Consider the following 13,003-nt stretch of genomic DNA (forward strand, 5'->3'; position numbering starts at 1 on the left):
CACCACTGGACTTGGGAGAGGCCCTCATTCTTCTCCTCTAACTCTCATCTCTCTCACCACTAGTCTCAGGACTTAGCTCGGGCATGGAGATCCGTTCTCCTCTCTCACACACATTGTAATCTCTGGATACATACTCAGATAAAACAAAGCCTCTCCGGAGCACGAGACGTAGGGCTGTTATCTCCACCACGAGAGGCCCGAACTCGCTAAAACCACCGAGTCACCCATATCCATCTCGATAGATCATGCTCCTTTACCCTATCCCTTATTATTGTCGGAATAGTTCGCACGACAGTTGGCGCCCACCGTGGGGCATGGCGTCTATCGAGCCATGATGCAGATGGTTTTTTCATTCATCTATGTTTAAATTCCTGTTCATCCTGATCGGATTGTTCATCTTTGCGGCTAGTAACTGAAGCATCTTAAAAGGAGAGGATAAGATACATCTGTTGGATCACGGGTTCCGATAAAACCCTTAAGGTTCGAACTCTGGGGTGCGCATGAAGTTCTTTCCCTCCTACCGATCCGCGCCCTAGGTTGCTAAGATCTCGCGGACGAACTCGACGAACTCACAACACAAAAGACACAAGATTTATACTGGTTCGGGCCACCGTTGTGGTGTAATACCCTACTCCAGTGTGGTGGTGGTGGATTGCCTCTTGGGCTGATGATGAATAATACAAGGGGAAGAACAACCTCTTGAGGTTGAGGTGTTCTTGTGATTGGCGAACTTGTGTGTGTGGTCTCGCTCAGCTCGGGCTTGCTTGCGAGCTCTCGACTAGATGCCCTCTACGGTGGTGGCTAGTTCTACTTATATAGGCCCTGGTCCTCTTCCCAAATATTGAGCGGGAAGGGAGCCAACAACGGCCAATTTGAAAGGCGACAGCTAGTACAGCTTATCCTGACAAAAGCGGTCTTCGCCTGCAAAAGGCTCTAGTGGTGACGCCGCCTTGGGCTCCATGGTGACCTCCGTCTTGCCGTCCTCCTGGTCTTGGTCTCGTTGCACTAATATGGAAACCTTTGCTTGATGCCTCGGTACTCCGCGCCTGTGCTTGCCTCCTTAGCACCAAAGAGGAAACAAGGACGCTGCGCGCGCTAGCGCCCGCCGGTCTCGCTCGTCATGGCTCACGTCACGAGAACCTCGCGAGGTTTGCCTTGCCTTGATCTCTCCGCCCCTCGCGAGCCAACCTGGTGAGGCCGCTCCTGAGGAGGTCTTGCGTTGTCCGCCTCGCGAGGCTTGGCCCCTCGCGAGGGTCTTGAATGCCTTGTTGATGAAGATGGGCCGTACAGGCCAGCTAGCACAGCCACGCCGTGGGCCGCAGGCAGGCAAGTCTGGGGACCCCCGTTCCCAGAACGCCGACAGTAGCCCCCGGGCACAAGGCGCGCTCGGGCTTGGCTTCGAGGCGAAGCCAAAGGTCAAGCGCGGAGCGCCGCGAGCCCCAATAGCCTGCGGCCTTGGTCGACGCGTGGCGGTTGATTGGACGTGGGTGCCTCCGCTTCCCCACGCTACCTTAGAATCCGCCCGGCTATGCGGCCCCTGCAGCCTACACAGTTATTCTTCCATCGCCCGCGCCATTCTCCCCCGATTCCTCTGCTTCCCCGAGACTCTGCTCCTCCTCCCAATCTGGCCTGCGCTCCGCCTACTCCATCGCCATGGCGCCGAAACAAGCTGACAAGGGGAAGAAGCCTCTATCTTCTGCCGGCGCGCCTTCGGCCGTCGAGCCCGCAGTTGGCCGATCGCTGGTGCTCAATGATGAGGCCATGGGCAAAGTGCGCCCCATGCTCGCCTCCAGTTTCAACGAGTAGGGGAAGACGGTGGTTTGGCCGGCGTCTCATGCTCGCATTGACCGGGCAGCCACCGAGGTCCCACTCTTCATCGATGCTCTTTGGGCTGGCCTGGTCCCTCCTTTCTCCGCCTTCTTCAACGCGGTGCTTGAACATTACAAGATCCACATGCTGCATCTCAACCCCCAATCCGTGACTCTCATCTCCGTCTTCGCCTTTGTGTGTGAGGCCATGGTGGGCATTGCCCCTTCCGTGGCACTTCTCCGCCATTTCTTCTCATTGCATCTGATGGATCCTCTGCAAAGCTCGGGGTGCGTGAGCTTCTAGGCTGTGGCTGCGACGGCAGGCGCAGGGATCGACTTCGAGCTTCCTCTATCCATGAGCGAGTTTCGGACACGGTGGGTATTTGTCGACGCCAGGGTGCTCAGCCCTCTGCTTCATTCTCCGTCAGCACCTGCCGTTCCCAACTCCGGTTGGGGCCACAAGAGGCTCGCGAGCTCCTGTCTTGTCCCCGTCTGGTTCAGGCTGAAGAGGCTGGAAGACAGCGGTGTGACCGCGCCTATGGTGGTGAAGGAGTTCGTCAGGCGCCGAGTCGCTCCGCTTCAGCGCCATTCTCGCCCGATGTGGGCCTTGCTCAACAGTCAGGACCATATGAGACTTCAGGAGTCCGGGCTTCCTCTGGAGATGCGACAAACTGTGCTTGAGGTCCTGACAGGTGTCGCATCGCCGGACGACATGCTCGGGAGGAGCTGTCTGCTGTACCGCTGCAGGAACAAGGCAGAATTCTTGGAGCACATGCCTTCCTTCGATGAGTGGGGGCTGCGCCCGGTTGGCCTAGTGGGGCCTCGCGAGAACCCCGTCAATGTGGTTCCCTTCTTCGTCGCTGGCGCCGAGCTCGCCCCGAATGTGGATGCAGGGGGGCGAGCGCCGTCGGAGGCTGGCGGCTCGAGTGCCGAGGTGCGGATGCCGCCTGCGGCTCCTGGGGCATCGTCCTCAGGAACTCATGATCCTTCCTCTGGGGTGTCGGTCGCTGAGACGATGCAGCACGCGGCTCCCGAGGCCGAAGCTCCGGAGTCCTCGGGGGGTCGCGTTGGGACGGCGCCCGACTGCTCCCCGCAGCCCGGCACCCCTGAAGCTGTCCCCTCGAGCACTTCTCCGGCTGCACCCCGTGCCGGCCGCCACGTCCAGCGCTTCGGTCGGCTTTGCGTGGACTTCGAGGAGCTCCACAAGAGGAAAGGATCCCCGAGCAGCAGCGGTATCTTCGGGCCGTTGAAGCGAAGGAAGTACATTGCCGTCGACGAGTAAGTACTGTACATTAGTGATTTCTTGAGTGCTGCTTTCCTTCCTGACGGTGGTCCTTCAGGGTCCCTTCCGCCAAGGCCGTTGCATCTCCTGAGGAGCAGCCTCCTCTTTCCTCGACTCCCCCGCTGGCCTTGAGCGCCCCGAGCCTGCATGCTGTCCCTGGAGCAGGGTAGGTTGGAGAGGCGCGCTTGCCTCCCCGGCGCTTTGATTCTGCAGTCTCGTCATCCTTCCTCCACGGTCTGGCGCGGAGCTTGGCGGGCGTGCCCAGGGCCCCTTCTCTAGTCATGGACAGCAGCCGACCAGCTTCGGTCTTCGGCTCCTCTTCAAGCAGCGGGCCCCGTCTGGTTCGGGCCCCTCGCGAGGTCCGGCTGGCGCCTGGGGCAGCGCCAGCCCCCAACCCCCTGCTGAGAGGGGGCGCACCGCTCCAGGCTTCGCCCACAGCCCCCGCGGCGGAGGACGAGATGGGCCGTGCGCTTGAGTTCGAGCACGGGCGGAGCATCGTTCGTCATGAGCTCTTCCAAGAGGCGATGGGCGCGATGAACCGACTCGGTGGTGAACTCGCGGACGTCGACGCGTGCCTCAAGGCTGAGGGTCTTCGGCTGGCGGAGGAATGACGTAAGCTGAAGGTGGCCATCAACCTTGGCCGTTACCAGCGTGATCTTGATAATGCGAAGGCCGAGGCGTCCCTCAAGGTTTCCCGTGAAGCTTGTTCCCAAGCTTTGGAGGAGGCTCGCGAGGCTGACCGCCGTCGCGAGGCCGCAGAGAAGTGCGCGTGGGAGCTCCAGGCCTGGAGCGCGTCCCTGGAGCAGCGGGTGGAGGCGCGCAAAGCCGCCCTTGCATCAATGAGGGGGGCACCCGCCGAGGAGGAAGAGATCCGGAAGCTTGAGGAGGCGATGGCGTTGGAAGCTATGGAACGCAGCCTCGAGCTAGAGCGGTTGGAGACGAGGGAGCGCCAGGTCGTCCAAGCGGAGGACGCCGTCGATGCGCACGAGGCCAGTGCTCAGGAGGAGGTTGATCGCCGGGTGGCCGAGGCTCGCGCGGATCTTGAGGGTAGGTATGACTTGAGGTTGAAGGTTGCGGGGACGGAGGATGCGGGTAGGGCCGCCGCCCTCAGGCCCAAGCTGGCTGAAGTGGAGAAGCGCGAGGAGGCTATGGCAGCCGCCCTGGTCACAGCGCAGGCGGAGTTGGCCTCTGCCCGCGCCGAGCTGCTCTCTCTTCAGAAGCGGGTTGATGACGCCGAGTCCGTTGCGCGGCAGAGTAGGGAGGAAGTGTTTCAGCAGCGGACGCTGGAGCGTGAGCATGCCCCCATGCTCCAGGACCTCAGGATCAGGGCCAACGCGGCGCTGGGCCACGTATGCGACGAGAATGCTCCGCACCCACACTCGAATGACTACGCCAGTCACCTATGCTTCTTTGCCGAAGTGGTGACGTGACTGGAAGCCCGGTCTGATAGAGCTCGCCAGCTTGTGGAAGAGAAAAGCCGGGGCCTGCTCGGGTGCGCGTTCTCCGTGTCTTTAGCCATCTTCGGAACACCTTCCCCGACTTTGACTTCGACGCCGCCATTGCCCCCGTACCGCAGGCCATCCGTGGCGACCTGGCGCGGTGGGTGGAGGACAACATGGATGCGCTGGTCAGAGCCTTCGCTTCTGAAGACGACGCGGCGGTGGTCGCTGCGGACGAAGGCGACGTGGTTGACGATGGCGATGCCGGCGTCGGTGAAGGTGGAGGCGACGCCAACGATGGTGACAGCGACGCCAGCGGTGCGTCTGAAGACGACGTGGAGGATGCGGCGAGCGACATATCTGGCTGATCCCCTGTTCCCTTACTGTTTTACCCCGTATGCAAAAACTTGGGCATGGCCCTTAAAGATTGTGAGAGCATTTTGAGAGGGGGAGCCCCTCATGTAATCAAATCGCCATTTTACTCTTCTATGCCAAGCCGTGTGTGCGCCTTCGTGGATCCATGAGTCTGGCGGCAAGTTTTGCTGTTGCGGCTTACCTTAGCTGAGGCGGGCCCCGAACTGGATTGTAAGGTCGGGAGTTGCTGCAGAGCTCCTGAAGGGTCTGCCGATCCGCCCGAGAGGGCCTCGTGAGGATCTGGCGCCGACCAACGCGCGTGGTGCGTGTGCCGCGCCCAGCCCCGCCCGCGAGGGGCTCGCGAGGGGGAGGTAGCGAGCGCAAGCTTCAGAACAAGGCAAGAACCAGAGGCAAGAAATCGCTTGAACGAGAAAAGGCACCCCCCGCGCGCATCGATAAAAATTCAACTTCAGCTTAAATCCAAATCCAGAAGGCAAGGCTACAGAAAAGGGATCCGAAGCAAATGGCCGCGTTCGGCACCTAGTCTAGTCTTCTGGTCTTCAAGTCTTCTCACCAGCGCGGAGCTAAGTGCTGCCACTAGGGTGTGGGAGGGAGCCCCCGAGGCCCGAGGGCGGCTCTCCGGAGACTCCGGGGTGTGTACAGCCCCACTCATTATTACGTGAGAGTGTCACAGGCGGCGATCTTCATAGGCGTGAGCCTTACTTCATATCGCCAGACGAGGGCACCGCCTTGTGCCTTCCTCGGCCATCGTTGGGGGCGACCGGAAACCAGGACGCCACAAAAGGGGCAAAGGGGACGCCAGCGGCGCCCTCGGCGACCACGGGTCCTCTGCCGGGGGTAGGCCTTTCAGCACCTCCCCAGCAGAGGGCCTACCTCCGGGGGTGCCTTGCCCCGTGCGACGCGGGGAGGGATCTGGCTCCCGACCCCTCTCCTGCAGCCCCCAGCGCGATCCCCTTGGCGGAAGGGAGGTCGCTGAGCGGGGGCCGCCAGCTGCGGTGGTGACCTGATCCCCCTGCGACTCATGGTTAGCGTAAGCTTGCTCCTGAGGGATTAATGGTACCCTATATCAGTTGTCGACGGTGCGGCTGGTGGGGCTCTCTGGCGGCTCCTGGAAGGCTTCAGCTCCTAACGCCTCCTCCTCCCAACCTGGCCCGAGGAACGAGCCAGGGTCGTCCTCCGGCGTGTACTCCTGGTCCATCATGCGGGGCACATAGGCCTCCGAGGCCGCTGCCTCGAAGACCTCGCCGAAGTGCCCCACGCTCCATGTTGCCCGGCCCGTCATGCTGCCCTGAGGATGGCAGGGCGGTGCTCCGATGAGGCTGTACGCGGCAACACTTGTGCCCGCGCCCATCTGGGGTGGTGCGGGCGCAGCAGGGCATCCTCCACCGTGGGTCATGTTGACATCGACGAGGCCCACGGGTGCGCCCGGGAACCCGCGGGCGCGGCGAGGCCTGCCGGGGGACCCGGCCGCTGCCTGAGGCGTGAGCTGATAGCAGAAGGGCGGCGCTCCCGTGGCCGCCGCGTCCACCAGCTCGGCAACGCGTTCTAGCAGCGCATCCCGGCCGCTCTCCATCAGTCGGCACCGCAGCAGCTCTCGTGCCACCGTGAGTGCTACCCGCATGTTCGCCTGCTCCCACCGGGTGTGTGGCGCCGTTGCTGCGGCGTGGCTTGCGGCCCTCGCAGCGGCTCGCGCTTGTCATGGAGTGAGGGTGGACGGCGCCTGGCCGCCGCCCACGCCCAGCAGCGTTAGGTGGTGCCCGTGCCGCCTGGAGCACGGGGTTGAGGTCTTCCTGGGCAGGCGGCGCCGCCCGGGCGGGCCAGGCTGCCCAGCGGTCGGCGTCGGCCCTTGGGTCGCCGGACATCGGAACCGCAGAGCGTCGGCGGATCGACTGGTGGGGAAGAGACTCCGACGCACCCCTACCTGGCGCGCCAAATGTCGGATCACGGGTTCCAGCAAAACCCTTAAGATTCGAACTCTGGGGTGCGCCCGAAGTTCTTTCCCTCCTACCGATCCGCGCCCTAGGTTGCTAAGATCTCGCGGACGAACTCGATGAACTCACAACACAAAAGACACAAGATTTATACTGGTTCGGGCCACCGTTGTGGTGTAATACCCTACTCCAGTGTGGTGGTGGTGGATTGCTTCTTGGGCTGATGATGAATAATACAAGGGGAAGAACAGCCTCCTGAGGTTGAGGTGTTCTTGTGCTTGGCGAACTTGTGTGTGTGGTCTCGCTCAGCTCGGGTTTGCTTGTGAGCTCTCGACTAGATGCCCTCTATGGTGGTGGCTAGTTCTACTTATATAGGCCCTGGTCCTCTTCCCAAATATTGAGCGGGAAGGGAGCCAACAACGGCCAATTTGAAAGGGGACAGCTAGTACAACTTCTCCTGACAAAAGCGGTCTTTCCCTGCAAAAGGCTCTTGTGGTGACGCCGCCTTGGGCTCCATGGTGACCTCCGTCTTGCTGTCCTGCTGGTCTTGGTCTCGTTGCACTAATATGGAAACCTTTGCTTGATGCCTCGGTACTCCGCGCCTGCACTTGCCTCCTTAGCACCAAAGAGGAAACAAGGACGCTGCGTGCACTGGTACCCGCCTGGTCTCGATCGTCATGGCTCACGTCACGAGAACCTCGCGAGGTTTGCCTTGCCTTGATCTCTCCGCCCCTCGCGAGCCAACCTGGTGAGGCCGCTCCTAAGGAGGTCTTGCGTCGTTCGCCTCGCGAGGCTTTGCCCCTCGCGAGGGTCTTTGTAACGCCCCAGATCCGATGCGCCACGTGTCTTCCGTTTATTCGTCGCTGTTGCCATGTCATTTGCTTGCGTGTTGCATTTTGCCATGTCATCATCTGCATTGCATCTGCATGTTTTTCAAAACTTGTATCTGTTCGGGTCCTCCCGGTTCTCTCCGCTGTCCGTTCTGAGCCCAGACCACCTCGCACGCGCCCGTCGCCCCTCTCAGACCTTGTTTTGTGAGCGGGAGAAAAACGTTCTCGGAATGGGCCAAGATTTGCCGAGTGGCCTTGGTATAGCACCGACAGACCGCCCGTCAAATTTCGTTCCATTTGGAGGTCGTTTGATGCCCCAACGGTTAACCGCGTAGCCCGAAAACCCCTCTCTCTTTGCAGCCCAGCACCCCTCCACCACAGCCCACTAGCCCATCCTAACCCCCTCCATGCTCTCGATCGTTCGATCACGATCGTGTGGGCGAAAACCGCACCCCATTTGGAGTCTCCTAGCTCCCTCTAGCTATAAATAGGCCCTCTCCCCCAAAATTCACGGATGAAACCCTAGCCTCCTTCCACCTCGCGTCACCGGACAAATCTCCCGCCGCCGGACATGTCCGCGCCGCCACTCTTGACCAACCCCGCGCCGCCACGTCACCGCCGCCAGCCCCTCTCTCTCCACCGCGCCACCGGCCCGCGGAGCCCATCTCGGACCCGCGCGGGCCCGGATCTTGCCGCCCGCCCTGGCGCTCGCCTCCTCCCCGAGCCACCAGCGCCCCGCCGCCTCTCCGCCCGCTGGCGACCAAGGCTGCCGGAGCAAGCCCGCCGCCGGTCACCTCGACCCCAGGCCAGTGCCCGTGCCCTTCCCCCATCTCCCTCGTTTTCCCTCGCTCTCTCTCTCTCACCCCGACCGCTCTCTCTCTCCCAGGTAACCGCCGCCGCCATGGTGCTCGGCCTCGCCGCCGGCCGTGTGGGGCCCGTCGGCCTCGCCAGAGACCAGATCCGGCGCTCCCGCGCCCGGATCCGTCCATTCCCGTCGACCTCCACCAGTTCCGGTGACCCCTCCCAGAGTTGCCCCTGCCGGCGCCCGTTGACCGCGTCGACCCCGCGTGGGCCGGCTTCTCACCCCAAAGCCCAGCCCAGCTCCAGCCGGCTCAGCTGACCTCCTCCACCGACCGGGCCAAGGCCCGCTAGGTGAGAACCCGCGAATCCCGCCCCGTGCATCTTTTAGTTATCCCGCGCTCGGACTTGTTTTTTTTGCCAAGTCTGGGAAAATCTTCAGCATGTGTGCATATTTGATTGCTTGTAACTTTTTACCTGTAGCTCCGTTTAGAGTGTTTGATATATCAAAATGTTCATCATGAGATGCTCTTCATTTTGTTCCATTGTGCCATGCTTGTTTGAGATCATCTTGATACCTAAATAATCGTTGCAAGAGTGCTATATGATGTTGTCTGCTGTCTGTTATCAGAACTTGGTGATTTGTCTTTTTCATTGCATTTTGTGTGTGCATCCTATGAGCATGAGCTCTACATGTGTTTTGATCTACATCATGCCATCTTTACAGGAGTACTTGTCTTGTATTTTTTGTGATCTCTGTGGTGACTAGCACAAGTATGCAAAGTAGACTCCATGATGTTGCTGATTTCTATGACTTAGTCATTTCTGCTAAGTCTGAGTCTGTTATATTTTGTTGCCATGTAAACCTGCTGTCACCATGAGTTCTATGCATAATCTGGAGATGTTCACTAAGGATATTTTGTTATCCATGTTATGCTCTATCCATCCATACCCTTGTTTGCATTTATAGCCTGTTGTACCTTGTTGTTTTCTTGCTTTCAATTTGCTAAATAATGTTGCTGTCAGCCTGGTAACATGAAGTTCAGTTTTGACATGTGTTTTGCTAGTGATCCATGCACCCTATGAACTTTCTCTTTCCATGCTTAGCTTCATAATTATGCCTTCTTACTGTTGGATGCCTTCAGATGCCATGCAATTCTTCTTGATGAGTGATTTGATCTCGCAAAGATGCCTTCATAATTCTGTTTATGCCATGCTCAGTTTTTCTGCAGTCTGAATCTGTTTATGAAACTTGCTATGTTTACGTGGGTGCCATCATATCTTCTGTGCCTTTTTGGCTCGTGATCAGTAAGGGATTTTTGTTCTATGCAATTAGTAGATTCATGCCATGCCTTTGTTTGCTAAGATCTGTTCTTGTAGAATGTTGTTTGATAGCTCTAAACTTAGCAACCTGATGTTATTCCTGTCATGTCCAGTGATTTCTGCCAAGTCTGTGAAACTGTTATTATTTGCAATCTTGCCATGCCATTTTGAGCATGTTCTAGTGATTTCTGGAGATAGCTCAGTGTTCATGTTTTGTAATGCTTTACCTATACATCATGCCCATGCCTTGTGTTTTCATGTTAGGATGCTGTAGCATGTTGTTTTGATGCGTGCAAGATGCCTAGCTGCTGTTTTGGACAGATTGTTGTTATATCTTGTTTGGAGTGTATGTGTTGCACCGTTGCTCCGTTTTGAGCATGCTCTATATGAAACTTGCTTAGTTTTGCATGTTGTTTCATATTACCTTGTTGCATCTTCGTTTTGAGTGTGTTTGCTTGACGTTTGAATGCTTTTTGCATCAATGTCATGTTTAACTTGTTTTGCTCATATCTTCTAGGCCGTAGCTCCGAACTAAATGAACTTTATATGTAACTTGACTTGAATTTCGTGTAGATCATCTTGGTGCATCTTAACTTGCTGTTTAATAACTTGAACTAAAGGTTATTCAGATCTGTACCAATTTCGAAATTTGCATATGAGGACTTACCGGAATTGTTATATGTTAGTTCCGGCCTCATTTAAACTTGCTTTGATGTGTTGCTCTTGTATGCATCTTCTCTTGCCATGAGTAGCTTCATGTAGCCTTGTCATGCATCATACTTGGTTGAGCATCATGCCTTGTTCATGTGTGATGTGTTTACCATGTGGTGTGTTTCTTCTCGATAGTTCTCGTTTCGTTGCGATCGTGAGTATTCGTTCGTCTACGCTTGGTTCGTCTTCGTGGCTTCATCTTCTTCATGGACTCGTTCTTCTTCCTAGCGGGATTTCAGGCAAGATGACCATCACCTTGGATCTCATTACTATCATTGCTATGCTAGTTGCTTCGTTCTATCGCTATGCTGTGCTACCTATCACTTGCTTTTCAAGCCTCCCGAATTGCCATGAAACCACCTCTAACCTTTGTCACCCTTCCTAGCAAACCATTTTTTGGCTATGTTACCGCTTTTGCTCAGCCCCTCTTATAGCGTTGTTAGTTGCAGGTGAAGATGAAGATTGCTCCATGTTGGATTATGTTTATGTTGGGATATAAAACAATATCTCTTATTTAATTAATGCATCTATATACTTGGTAAAGGGTGGAAGGCTCGGCCTTATGCCTGGTGTTTTGTTCCACTCTTGCCGCCCTAGTTTCCGCCATACCGGTGTTATGTTCCTTGATTTTGCGTTCCTAACGCGGTTGGGTGTTATGGGGACCCCTTGACAGTTCGCTTTGAATAAAACTCCTCCAGCAAGGCCCAACCTTGGTTTTACCATTTGCCTATCACCTATTTCTTTTCCCTTGGGAGTCGCGCTCCCGAGGGTCATCTTTATTTTAACCCCCCCGGGCCAGTGCTTCTCTAAGTGTTGGTCTGAACTGAGTAGACTGCGGGGCCCCCTCGTGGAAACTCGAGGTCTGGTTTTACTCGTAGGATGTCTCATCCGGTGTTGCCCTGAGAACGAGATATGTGCAGCTCCTATCGGGATTGTCGGCACATCGGGCGGCTTTGCTGGTCTTGTTTTACCATTGTCGAAATGTCTTGTAAACCGGGATTCCGAGACTGATCGGGTCTTCCGGGGAAAAGGAATATCCTTCGTTGACCGTGAGAGCTTATAGTGGGCTAAGTTGGGACACCCCTGCAGGGTATAAACTTTCGAGAGCCGTGCCCGTGGTTATGTGGCAGATGGGAATTTGTTAATGTCCGGTTGTAGAGAACTTGACACTTGACTTAATTAAAACGCATCAACCGCGTGTGTAGCCGTGATGGTCTCTTCTTGGCGGAGTCCGGGAAGTAAACACGGTTTTTGGGTTATGTTTGACGTAAGTAGGAGTTCAGGATCACTTCTTGATCATTTGCTAGTTTCACGACCGTTCCGTTGCTTCTCTTCTCGCTCTTATTTGCATAAGTTAGCCACCATATCTTGCTTAGTCGCTGCTACAACCTCACCACTTATCCTTTCCACACCCATTAAGCTTTGCTAGTCTTGATACCCATGGTAATGGGATTGCTGTGTCCTCATGGCTCACAGATTACTACAACACCAGTTGCAGGTACAGGTTTTGCGATGGTCATGACGCGAGAGCGATGTTTACTTGTTTTGGAGTTCTTCTTCTGCTTCTTCTTCGATCAGGGGATAGGTTCCAGGTCGGCAGCCTGGGCTAGCAGGGTGAATGTCGTTTGAGCTTCTGTTTGTGTTTCATCCGTAGTCGGATGTTGATCTTATGTATGATGTATTGGTGAATTCTTGCGGCATTTGTATGCCTTGTATGTATCCCCATATATTATGTAATGTTGATGTAATGATATCCACCTTGCAAAAGCGTGTCAATATGCGGTTCTATCCTTGGTGGGACCTTCGAGTTCCTTTAGGATAGTATCGCATATTGGGCGTGACAGTCTTGAATGCCTTGTAGATGAAGATGGGCCGTACAGGCCTGCTAGCACAGACACGCCATGGGCCGCAGGCAGGCAAGTCTTGTGACCCCCGTTCCCAGAACGCCGACAACATCTTCACCTGACGCTGTAGGCGTGCCCATCGGGATCAACAACAAAAATTTGCGATGAATAGATCACACAAGAGACGACGAAGGGAAAAGGGCATCGACGCGCTGCGCCAAAGGTCGTGGCCATCGCCCTCACGCACGGCCGCCAGCTAGCTGGACTGCGCTTCCTGCTTCCTCTTCTCAGTCGACCTCAACCCACCCGTCATCCGGCTGCAGTGATCGCAAGCGCTCGACAGTCCATCTGGCGGCACGGGCGCTCGGCCGTGGTCGCTGCGATGTGCGCGTAGGCTTGCCGCTACAGCGGCCTCTCCGCGACAGCCTGACACGGTGCGCTGCAGCGGCGTCCCTCGTCAACCGCGGCACGGCAACCTCCGTGGTCGATGCACGAACCTGACGCGGCGTCGAGGTCGAGGCAGCTGTCCACGTCCTCGACCACAACAAGATGGGAGCCACCGTATCGACTCACCGCCGCCTCAAGCTCCGCCCTCGCAGAAGAACGCCATCCCGCACTCGGACTTGTCGCGGGCCGCCTCACGTTGCGCTGGATCTGAGTCA

This window comes from Aegilops tauschii, chromosome 2, assembly GCF_002575655.3.
Source record: "Aegilops tauschii subsp. strangulata cultivar AL8/78 chromosome 2, Aet v6.0, whole genome shotgun sequence".
Classification (NCBI taxonomy): Eukaryota; Viridiplantae; Streptophyta; class Magnoliopsida; order Poales; family Poaceae; genus Aegilops; species Aegilops tauschii.